This window comes from Struthio camelus, chromosome 1, assembly GCF_040807025.1.
Source record: "Struthio camelus isolate bStrCam1 chromosome 1, bStrCam1.hap1, whole genome shotgun sequence".
Lineage (NCBI taxonomy): Eukaryota > Metazoa > Chordata > Aves > Struthioniformes > Struthionidae > Struthio > Struthio camelus.
In genome coordinates, this window is record NC_090942.1 from 158,263,427 (window position 1) to 158,276,189 (window position 12,763).

Genomic DNA, 12,763 nt, shown 5'->3' on the forward strand with positions numbered 1-12,763 from the left:
CCCAGTCATTAGCAACAAATATTTGAAAACGCTGACAGCTTTTCAAAGTCCCACAGTTTCCTCTTATGAAAAACAAATGACACCAGATGCTGCGAATAGAAAGAAATGAAATGACAAGCAACTATAATGGAGTAAAATATGCAGTTCTAAAAGTAGGATGAAAAGCTAAGCAAGTTATTCCTATAGGATGTTCCAGAAACATTTACTAAATAAAAATGCGATTCCAATAAAGTGAAATTGCCTGAAAATCTCCAGCAACGTTCTCTCAAAAAGCCAGAGTCACAGGAAGACACATCAAGAAGTTGACTCAACTTCAGAAAAAAACATTTAAGCTCTTTCACAGATGAGAAAATCTTTTATACACACTGCAAGAAACAGAATGCAAAGTGATTTAAAAAAAAAAAAAAAAAACCTAGGACAATACTGGGCTTTCTTTTAATACATTTCACAGCTGCCAGTGAACAATTCCAGGTAACACACTCTTTTTAACCTCTTGGAAGTGACACGAGGTGAAAGCAAAAATGTAGAGTTTACCAGAAAAAAAAAAAAAAAGATCCCGCTGATTAAAAAGCACTTCTCATTTCTTTTTACGAACAGACTGAAAACACTCATTTTGCACAACGAGAAGGTCTAGCCACATTTGTTTTACACAAGCCTTTGCAAGTCTTCTCAAATAGCCTGCCTTATTCTGTACAAAGACTGCCATGTTACCCAATACTGTACACTTGATAAAGTAATATAGTGTGTGTACAGCAGCACACGCTCTTCATATTTACTGCTTTGCAATACGGTTAGTTTGAGGTTGCCCAGACAATAAATCCAGCCATCAAAGCTGCTCTTAGATCATGGAAGTAGTAGCTTCCACACTGCCTTTTACTAGCTAGAAAAGCTACAACAATAGTTTTTTCCAGACAGAGACCTTCACATCACAGTCCACACCTTCGCCACCTTTGAAAACTGAGTTACTGTCCAACGCTTCACACGACGCTGTGTTTTTTCTGTATTGTATCAAAGCAATCCAAATGCTGCTTCTTGACAGCTTATCACCCTAAACTCCATGATCAGCTAGCCAGTGCTTTCCAAACAGTTTAACCCATGAAGTCCCAGTAGCTGTGGGGCCTCCCAGCACAAGAGCGTCTCTTTCCCAGTGCCACCCGGCTGCACTAGCTGCTGGCCAAGGCTTTCTGGCTAAATCTCTCTCATCTCAAGTCAAACAAGTAGTTTAGCAGCTGCGTTCTCTGCAAGTCGCTCGAGCAAAGAGTTCTTCACCTGACAAACAAGCCAGCTCATTGACTGAAAAGGCATGCTGCATCTGCTTGCATAAATTTCCTTGGGAAGACTGTTTTAAAAAGCTGGGAAAACAAAGGAGGAGAGAGTTTCAAGTTATAAGGGGAATTTAGTATCCTTCATTAACTTATAGGAAGGGCTTCCTCTTTTGGACTACAAAGCCTCCACGTTCTACAGAAGTAAAAGAAACGTATAAAGATGAAAAATTAATTTTAATATTAAAAACAGGAGCATTTCAAACAAACCTCAACGTACCTCACTTCAAGCACTGCCACAGTTACCTGAGAGTAGACACTGTCATGAAAATAAAATTATTTTATTTGGGTAGTTTTATCTAGTGAAAACTATTAAACTCAGTAAGCAGTGAGGACATTCCTTATTGAGACCTGCATTAACTTCTACCGAGAACAAACACAAATTTCAGAGCAATTTCAGGCAGCAATTAGATCAATCTAGCTTCAGGACTCTCACCAGTGAAGCAAAAACACCATGACCCTGCACGAAGTTTTAGGTGCTCTCGCAAAACGTGACTCCAAAAGTTCAAATCCCTTCCAAAAAAAAAAAAAAAAATCCACTAGTAGGAGGCTGGCAGGCTTTATGGCAGATTAGCAGTCTTTCTGCAGTCAGCATAAACACTACACTACCTCTTTTGCTTACTTTAACGAATGCATATGCCTGATTCGGGACTATTTTGTAATGCTGGAAGCACAGATCTGGTACCAATGATTGAATAACCATAGCATAGCTTCACTCAGTGCAAGTCTCACCGCAGGTCAACTTGCGTGTTTACTGGGCAAGAGAAAGGTTTAATCCTCAAAACACGTGCAACAGATAAGGGCACAAAATCCTGCCATTTCTGCTCAAACGTGGCAAAGTGTCAGTCCCTGTCAATACTGACACTTTCTATTATTTGACCTTTTACTTTCTCTTCCATTAAACTTTTCTAAACTTCAGTCACATGAACCAGTATTTTTTCATGCAGTGCATCTGCCTCTTGCTTTATTATCTTCCTTAGTATTTTGAATAGAACTTGCCTATCCTGCCATTACCAAAAATGAAAACAAGGAAATAGTACATTTGCTAGAATTTAACTTTGGAAACACCAAAACACCACTCTTTGAAACACTTCAGCTCTCCTTGCTTTGGAGCAGAATTTTTAAAAGGCTCTCTTCCCTTCTCTGTCAAAATTTCTTTCCAAAGCACCCTAGAAATTGTCTCCTACAAAAACCCAGTCAATTGTAACCAGCTTAAGACTCCTGGTTTTGCTATGTTTTAAACTGGTCTATAGATACGCTTAAGAAAGATTAATCTTGTCATAGACTCCCAGAGGATTCCACCTACACAGGACTGAGCAGACCTTCCCCTTGAAACTGCAGTTTTTGACGCAGCTCAGACACTAACACCAGAAGAGGGAGCCTTTAAGAGAAAGTAACTGTCCAATTCAAAAGCTGGGAAACCAAAGCTAGATCTACATCAGAGGAGCTAGGGGACCGAAGAATGACATAGCCAAGACTAAGATTCATCTAATTTTAGGAAACTGATTTTCAGATGTCCAGGTTTATGTTGGCTCCCTTGGTACCCCAGAGGGACACGCATCCTATACACCATAGGCCACCCTTTGGTGAGGCCTCTTTCATTGACTATAAAAGGGAGCCTCCATGACTAACTTAAGCTGCAGTCCAAGAGACAGGGACAGGTGAACGTAAGGGAAGAGAAGAAGATGTAGATGCTACAGAGAACGGTAGCCTTGGGTAATCCCACCCCTCCTCAAACTCACTCTCAGCTCTAAAGCTCCTCTGCAATAGTTTTTGAGCCCATCACCCCCTTCACTTTAAGCAACTGAATCAGATCAAAACTAAGAAGCAATCCAGCTTTTTGCTGGGGTAGTCCTCTGCCGATTTAGGGACCTGACCAGCACCAGATCCAGTCTGCAGTAAGCAGCAGGAGCAGACGGAGAAGAACCTTCCCCTCTGAGCAGCTACGAGGAGTTAGTTCCATTGACTCATTTGTTTCCGGACCTGGGAAATCACTGTTAGACAGCTGAAGTTAGGCAGGAGAAATGCCTTTCTAGGAATGACAGAAGAGATGAAACAGCATGGCAAAGGGCTTGGAAGAAGATGTAGAAGGAAAGATCCCTGGAGAATAGGGAAAAGAGACCCAACAAGAAAGGAAAACGAGAGGAGAGAAACCGAAGCAATTGTCAAGCGCCTGGTGTAGAAGCCAAGTTCCTCTGCTATCAACAAATACTTACAAAAACGTGATCATTGAGTATGTGTATCTCTCTTCTCAGCCTGGTACAAACAAAGAACGGTAAGCTTAACACTGCTAGCAGATATGCTATCAGTTCAGGTAGAGAGGCCGAGTAGGAGAGCGGCCAGTTCCACTCCCATGCGTCATATCAATGCACTGTCACAGGGAGCGTTTTTAAAACCTAGGAAATCTCCTAAAGGTGACCTGCATATTCACTACACAATAAACACTTACCAGTGTTTCACTCAAGATCTCTGTCCCATTCAGCGCCTAGGAGAAGACTCCTAGGTCAAGGGACCAAGTAGGGATTTGCCTGTAAGGCCATTTGTCCAAAGTGCTGGCTTTAGCATCAGTAACAGCTCCTGGAACCCCCAGGCTCTAAGCTTCTCCCAATCAGCATGTTCTTCTACCCTCCAAGTTCTTCAAGGTCACTTTGCGAAACAAGTCATTTGACTTACCTGGATTAAAAACAAATCCAAAAAAAGGGTCCGAGTTTGCAATTTAGCTCCAAAAATAATTGTGTTTGCAAAACTAGAGCGCTGGTGCAGTGGTGGGCAGGTACTCTGAACTGGCTCAGTGCCCCTGAGCTAGAAGCTCACAAAACTAGCTTCTTCATATGCTGTGTTTACTCCAGAATTCGGAAGGCATGGTAAGGAGCCAGCAAACTGTATGTCTCAAAGTGAAGCTAGCTGAATGCTGTAGTGGAGAACTAGATTCCCTCTACCTCTGTCACAACGCTCCTATACCACAGCAAAGAGCCATATCATTTCATCAACTGCTTGCATCCTTAGCCGTTCAGAAATCAGGCTGCAGTTCGGCAAGAGCTTAAATCAATTTAAGGCAGCATTGCAACTACCCCTTCCCTTCTTTGTGCCAGTCTTTGCTCTCCTCTGACCCCCCAACGAGGCAGTTCAGTGGAAAACAGAAAGAATTAGTAGGCTTAGCTCTATCGGCCCACCACCACACCACTGAGTCTGCCGAGCACCTGTGCTAGAACAGGAAAGGGCAAGGAATATGCAACGAACTGCATGAGTGGCTGCTGTTACACTGCAGCCATTGGTTTAAGCTATCCTGGGACCACAGCTGAACTTCAGTCTATTTTGCAGCATGTTTAGCACTCACAGCTGCAAATGCACTCTACAAGAGCTGTATCAAGCTAGCAAATACTTTGGCCTGGTGCTCAGTGCACTGTAAAATAGGGATAATACCTGCCCTTCATAAACAGCCTTAAGAAATAAACAGTTAATGCCTGTGGATATTTGATACTATTGTGGAAAGAACCATAGAATACCCATGCAAAAACTAGTAAGTATGCCTTCAAGTGAAAATTGAAGTCATATCCAATAAAAGTATGAGATCATATAATGAATAATAGAAAGAGTACCAAACTGCCTGCCAGCTCACACCGGGCAAGGTTCCTACAGAAAACTCTGAGCAACTACATATTATCACAATGCACATAAACAGGGAGCCCAAATAGCCTTTTTACTTTTAGCATAACAATTTCTGTTTGGTCAAAGCCTTAATAGTGACTCAAAATGGAGCTGAGGAAAGTTTGCTGTGCAGAAATTAGTATACGGTAGTTCTGATTCTAAAACATTTGTATAATACTAACAAGTTAAGTACCCCACTTGGCTATTTTTAAGCTAACTAACAGAAAAACCTACTTATTTACATCTGTGCAAGACAAGCCCAAACTACATGCTCTTGAGTGTCTTGGTTAGGAAAAGCAGCCTGCAGCATTTGCATTTTTGAACAACTTGTTACACTTGTGCCTCTCATTTCTATCTAATAGTATCCTTTCCTGAAATCCGAACAGTTTTGGACTGCTCTAAAGGCACGTTAGTATTTTTTTTCCATTCACTGACAATAGCTCTAAATAAAATTACAATCATTCATTTAATCCTGAGTGATATACTGACAGCTGAAAATGAGATGCTCACTTCTAGCAAGATTACCAAAAAATTAAAAGATAAACCATCTTAATAAGCAAGTACAGGCAGGAGAGAAATCAACAAGCTGACAGGCACCTTCGAAATGGCAGAGCCCTCTATGCCACCTAATTAACTTCGGCCATAAATAATACCTAGATGTGGTCAATTTAACTATCAGCAACTTACAGTATCAAAGTCAGCTAATTACAACAACTTTGTACCTTAACAATGAAGAAGTGCTCTTTCACTTTCACTGCCAACAACCTAAAATGCCTCAGCTCTACTTATACATGAAAGCTATCTTTTGTAAAACGTTCATGCGACACCCGGGTGAAGAACTGGCTGAGACTACGGGCGTGAAAATGCATTTTCTCATAGTTTACTTTACTCTGCTCTCGGGCCCGCAGGAGGAACGGATTTAAATGGCCTATTCTAATAATGGTTAGATTAGAATAGATTAATATCCTGTTTCATATAGGTATTCAAGCACTTTCCCAAACACTGAGTATCAATCTTTACCAAAAGCTCATACTCAAACAGCTAAGTGGGAGTTTACAGCAGCCCCATCCACTTAAAAGATCATACGTACATGAGAACAAAGAATGTGAACAGTGACTACCTTGAGGTTTTTGCACCGAGGCTGCTTTTAGGTGCAACGTGGAGATCAGTTAAGCGCACATTTTTAAAGGCATTCTGTGTAGCAAAGAAACATACAGAGCATGCAAGGAAAACCTAAGTCTCAACACGTTCTGCATGTAAAACCAGTTTTTCAATAAACAAAGGAAGAAATGTTTGTGTCTGCTGATTTCAACCTAAACTTCTTCTAGACACTGTTTGTGAAAAGTTTTTAGACTTAGGAGCTGTCCTTTCCTCAAACCTCACTTGTATTCATTAAATGAGTGAAGAAGCGGTGGGGGGAGGGGGGATGAATTCTCTCCCCCCTCCCAAGTCCCAGTCTCTTTGCTTTGTGCCGACTGACTGAACTGAAAACATCTGTAGAAGAGCTGAAAAGTAAGTCGGTCAAGTTTTTATTTATTTTAGGTCAGGCAAGTTTTATTTATTTTAGGCCGAGGTGGTTTCCCTGCTGTTTCACAAATGGGGCCCACAAACATTTGTGCTGGCACAAATAAAGAGGCAGCATTATTTAAGGAGGAACAAGCAGTGGCAATACCTTAAACCAGCTCTACCAAGCACTTGAAGGGCTATCTATCACCTAGTTAAGCAATGCAGAAAGCTAACTGCTGCCAAAAGAGGAGGTCCTGCTCCACTCCTCCTCTGCTGCGTCTTGTGCCACAGTCACTCAACTGATCCACCGGGATCCAGTTCAGGGGGTGACGCTGGCCGAAAAACCGAACCCACCGGAGGAAGGGGTGTTTCCGCTCATTCTTCATCAGAATGAAGCATGAAACACAGAGGCTAAATTCATCTAGATGAAGCAAAAATAACAGTCGGGCGGTACACGTTGGCTGCCAGAGCTGTAAGGAAAGTCAGACGCCGAGTTGGTTGGTGCCTGCCTAGGGGTGTTTCCATGGCAGCCGACACTAGTCTGAAGCCGGGCGCTGTCACAGCGCGGCGCACCCCCTGCCTCTCCCAGGCCGCCCCAACCTCCCGCTTACACAGACCGATGCTCGAGCAGTTGCCCATCAACGAGACTATGAAAAAAAAATCTTTTTTTTTTTTTTTTTTGGTAAAATTAGAGCAGGATTTCACATTTCATCAACTGCTGAGATGGGCAATCCTGCTCTTAAGAGGTGTCCCCGGTTCCTCCTTTGCACCAAACCTGGCACCCAGACACCGGACTGAGGCAATCTGGCTCAATAATCAGTAGGTTTGGGTGGATTGTTTTGTTCTGTTTTTAAATAGGCTGGATTTCTGTGGATTTACTGAGTCAACTGGCTCCGGAAGGTATCCAGCGCACATCCGAACCAGCACCAGATAAAATGGTCAGAGGAGAGAGGGGAAGGGAGAAGGTGGGGGCAGACCCTCTCTTTTGGCAGCAGCGGCCTGCTAGATTGCCTTTCTTTCATGTACAATCACCACCTGCTAACGTTACACTGAACCACCAGTAATCCCACTACTAAGTATTTTTGCACTATTCCAATCCAACTTTGTTCTTCTGGCTTCAGAGGAAGCTGCCTAGCATGCAGCTACACACAGAGGCACTCCAAGCTCTGCTCCCCTGAGTCACTGCTAGATTGGTAAGTGAAAGGAGAGCATTTTGACCAACATTCAAGTTCTGCCCTGGGACACCTGGAGCCTGTTCTTAAAAATTTTCAGAAGGGAGCTTGATGGAAAGAAGAAAGAAGTGGTGGTGCCTTCCGTAGAGGAAGTAGAACGCTGGCTGGAAATATCTGAGCACGTTTATGTCACCCTAAAAACTGACGACTATTGAATCTAATTTCTCCAATGCTGCACACTACAAATACTACTGAAAGAAAGACACTTCTCCCTTCTTTTTTGGGGAGGTGGTAGAAAGGGGAAAGAAGGAAGGGATAATTTAATTAAAAGTAGGGCGCTGGTCTGTTTTGCAGCAGCACCTATTCCAGCCCAAAAGGATAGGTCCTATCACTTGTGCTGACACTTCCAGCTAACGCTTCCCTAAAACGATCATATAACGCAACTAAGGGCTCCTGTCAAGCAAGAGTGGACATTAGATGGAGAAGATTTAATTAGGTAGCAGTTTCACAGCATTTTTAATAAGTGTATACATATTAAAAAAAAAAAAAACTACTAAGCATATCATCACCATAGTCCCACACACCACCCCAGTCCCCTCTCTGATAACCACTCTAATGCCCCTCTCCTTTAGGAAAATTAGGGAGGGGGAATAGGTGGGAAATAAGATAGTGAGGGGGAAAAAGCACTCAACCCTACCAGAGTAGCGTTTGTGAAGGCTCCCTTCACAAACAGAAGGTATCAGTTAGTTAGAGACATATATGTTAATTGTTTCTCTTCTGGTTTTTCCTTTATTATTTCACTACCCAATTCAGTTCCTCTATTGCATTCTACCTTGCATAGGGCTGGTAAGGCAAGTAACACTAAGGATTTGTGTTGCAGCAGAGGGCTGGCTCAGTTTTTAGTGTTTTGTTTCTAAATCGGACTCAAAAGCAACTGCTAGTTAATTGTTTCTAAATACTCCATTCAAAGGAGTGCAGCCAACTTGATGATGAAATACAGCAACAAGCAACACTCTCTGCCGCGTGAAACCTACAGCAGCCAAAAACCTGAAAGAGTTTAGACTTCAGCTGAAGTTTAGGGTAGAAGAATCATTCGGTGACCATATTTTCATCTGCTAAATACCAGCCTTCAGCCCAAGGAAACACAGCTTACATCACGGACCCCTCACTCCTCTCCCCATTGCCCCAGACTGGGCAACGCACCAGTCCACGCACTCTTCCCCTCCCGAGGCTGCGGCACCTCACGAGCTAAGCGAAGCAGATGAAAACGAGGACAGAGGATGGCTGCTGGGCTGCCCAAACAGACCCTTCCCCCTCCCCTGAAGCAAAGGCAGCCAGCAAAACACAATTACCTTACCGCTCCATTTAGACAGACCGCCCCCACCCAAGGAAAGATTTCCTCCCTCCCCTTTCTTTTTGCACGCTGGTGCTCACAATCGTGTCTGTAGGCTTGGCCCACGAGATGGCACGGACAGAAGGACACCGCTGCCTCCTTTCTCCTCTCTTCCACCCTTCGACACCAGGCTGCGCGGCCGGCTCTGCAGGGATCCAGAGAGGAGGCTGCCACCTACTGAAATATCACACGATCTTCCCGCACAGCTGAGTTTCCCTTCTCCAGCCACCTTCAAGTCACCCAGCCAGCGAGATCTTGCTTACTTTTTGATACAGGTGAAGAGATGGACTGAAGCAACATGGCTGAAAACGGCTTATTTTCAAGTCTGATGTTTTCAGTGCTACAATTTTTCCTATTATCTAGAATCTTTCAGTATTTCCTTAAAGCTGTAAAGATCAAGGAAAAGCTAGCAACGTCGAAAAAATCTTTATTATGCTTCTCACACACGCAGACTCATTGTTCCAGCTCTCAATAATACTGATATGACCAGCCCAGCATCTGGAAAAATGTCTAAATATAGTTTAGTACAACAAAACAGAGGTCTCAAGCTGAAACATGTAAGAGCTAGAGGTATCTGGACGTTCAGCTGAACGCAGTAAGATGAGACTAACCCGCCTTAAAGAAAAAAGAGAAAATCACCACCATATACTAAATATGCCTTTTCCTTTCAATTAGAGCAAGCGAGCAAGGTGCTTTTTTCCTCCCATACAAACCATCCTGTAAAAATCAAGCCTATGAAACCATCTCTGCACAACAGAGCGCGCATCACCTTTCCCACACAAGCCAAGACAGAATCTGCATGCAAGCAGAAGCCAGAACAGTTGCAAAGCTAGAAGCATTCAGGAAATCAGAGTAGGTCATACAAGAACGAGACTTGATATTGCATCATTTTCACAGTACCTGAAGTGGTTTATGTTGACTTTTAAGTCCAAAATGAACCCAAAAGAAGAATCTGCTGAGATCACAGTAAATGAGCAAAAGCAGCAGCCTGCTTTGTGGAGCTGAACTCAGTTCTGCATAGTGTTGATCTTATGTAATCTTCATGGTAACCATTCTGCTAGAATTTTTCCCTTGCAAAAAAGATTAACGTAGTCAGTTGTTGTTGTCACAAGAGGAAAAAATTTCCCAAGTTCCCATGGAGTCCAAGCACTGCCACTCGCTATACCGCAGAATGAACTACAGCAATCAGGACCTTATTGATCGTTCTAGTTCAAAAGCCTACCTTAAAAACATACAATGCTGTGTCCTCATTAGATATTCAAGTATATACATTTTCTTTGCACAGAATACCACTATCTATAATACTCTACATGGAAATAGATTTTTTGTCCTCCATCTGTCATATATAGGCTTGGGAAATTTAGCTGATGCCTAATGACAAGGTAATTGCACTCAGTATGCACGCGGTTGTAGAATCCAAGCTTTAACTGCATTTCTATTTTCGATACATTTGCAATGTAAAAGCTTCTTACAAGTTTTCAAGAGTATTCAGGAGAGGGGAAAAAAAAAAGGCTGGGTAAATTTCAGAAGTCATTTTCGAAACCACAACACCAACCAGTGTGGCCACAAACATTCTCTGCGAAGAAAGAAAGGTAGGCAGGCTCCGACACGCACGCAGAACTGCCTAGCAAAACACACTGCACTGCTCCATGCTCATCTCACAGCAGGTGCAATACTGCCAGCTGCCATCTGCATACTCCTTTCCTACCACCCAAGGTATCGTACCTGCTGCAGCTCTCTTGCTGAGAAGGACAAAGCAGCTCACCACTCTCTCAAGAGCTTCCCTCGCAGCTGTAGTTCCCACCACTCCAGAAGAGCTTTCTTGCTGCCCAGGGTGAGTCGGAAGAGAAGGAGGTCCCTCCACCCACAGTGCCCTCTGGTCCTGCCCCGTGGTGCTATAGCTCTCACGCTTCAGAACGCCAGCAGGCAAGCCCTGCCCCACTGAACTTCATACCAGAGAGCTGTAAGGCAGCACAGGACGAAGAAAACTAGAAAGCAAAAACTCCTCTGACAGGTCAGGAGAACAGTGCAAGTCAGCAAGCAACCTTTGTATCCTCCCCCGGGGGGACTTTGAAGCGCTGCCTGAAAACCTCCTCCCCTCCAGCTCTCAACACCCACCTTTTTCTCCTGGTGTTATCAGCTTCTACCCTTCCTTCTCACATGATCAGCTCCTTTTCTATCAAAGGAAACACTGAGCCCTTTTTGTAAAAACAATTTGCTATATTTGAGCATAAGATTACACAATGCTAAAATATTCCATGCATTCTAGATTAATAGCGCAATACACTTTTTTAATTGCTAGATGAGGTTTTATTTGGATCTTAAGGACAAAGCGAACACCACAAATGAAGCAGTTACACAGAGACCTCTCCCAAACCACAGAGCACCTGGTTCAAGCAGTTGCAAAACTGCTCTGAACAGATCTGAACTAGATAATATTTATGGCAAAGTCGTCCGTCGTATCACTGTAGCTCTCTTTGTATGTACTGTTCACCAATGCACACCTGAAACATTCTGGATGTATTTTGACACCCCAGACTCACCCCACACATGCAGTCAGACCTACAGTCCACGCAGTGAAGACGAATGACTCTACACCCTCGGCAGATTCACCATGCCGTACAGATTCTGTATGTACACACATACACAAGCTAAGCCTTTTTTGTGTTTGAAGCGTTATGTTAGCATGCAATATAAAAGAATTGGCAGGTATGAAAATACTTATGGTTCAATTCAAAACTTCTCAATAAATTTTCACTCAGGAAATATTGAATAAAGCCTATAAGTTGCCAAAAATCCTAACACATTCCCCAACCATTCTTGTTACAGTACTCCTTACAAAGGCACATACGATGAAACTACTTCTGTTATTTTTTTAGCACTCATTTCATTTTTCCAGTGTTTTTAACATTATGCAGTATCAGGTGCTTTGTACACCAATGAGGAGAATCATTTCTCCTCTTTCATTAAAGTCAGTAGAGTCACTTTGGAAATGATAGCACAACAAAACACTACTGGTGATGCAACAAGTTTGGCAGAACCACAAAAAGTAAATTCTCGTGGGAAGAGAAGAAAGGTTTAAGGGAGCAGGGAATAGTGCTAAGATATGAAATGTTACTCTGCATTTCCTTGCTTTAGATTGTGGTTTTACAAGACAAAGCAATAACAGCTTATGACACTACCACGCCTCCCTGTCCAACACAGTATGTTCCCGTCTCTTGGCTTGTCACCTCCTCAACTACCATAACACTGGGCATGCATGGTATACTGGATGAGGAATGGATCTGAAATTCAAAAATAAATGAATAATAACTTTCACTGTGCTATTTGTGAGAACCCATGACAAGATAACATTCGAAGCCTTCTCCTCAACAAGAATTGAAAGAACCCATAAAAGCATGAAACACCATCACAGTCCTAGATTTCTTATTTGCACATTGTAAGAACCTTTCATGTCATGTAAAAGGAAGCCTTCCTGTAAAAATTAATATAAATATTTGAATAATAGGATCTTCCAATCTTCATTATTCCAAAACGTGCTAACATGAGCCTTCAATCACTCAAGTCAGGCTGTGCTTCACTATCATTAATAACGGACAAAACAGCTAGAAAGAGAAGAATTGAGAGAACTGCACGCAACATTTATTTTCAGAAGTCTCGATTAACACATCAGGAAGGAGGCAGAAATGGAAGGAGGAATATAGTAGTTGGACTTGTATCTT

The 12,763-nt window shown here is 42.7% G+C and overlaps 1 protein-coding gene across 9 annotated transcripts in view; it reads right to left on the reverse strand.

The window, feature by feature from the left end:
* ARHGEF7 (Rho guanine nucleotide exchange factor 7) overlaps nt 1-12,763 on the reverse strand; it is a 132,562-nt gene that overhangs the window by 97,725 nt on the left and 22,074 nt on the right. Inside the window, exon 1 of one of the 9 annotated variants that reach the window (XM_068927301.1) lies at nt 9,083-9,182. The exons of the other annotated variants lie outside the window; for them this stretch is intronic. The gene's annotated coding sequence lies outside the window, so the exon portion shown is untranslated. Of the gene's footprint in view, nt 1-9,082; nt 9,183-12,763 lie in introns of those variants that run through there. 9 annotated transcript variants of the gene reach the window in all.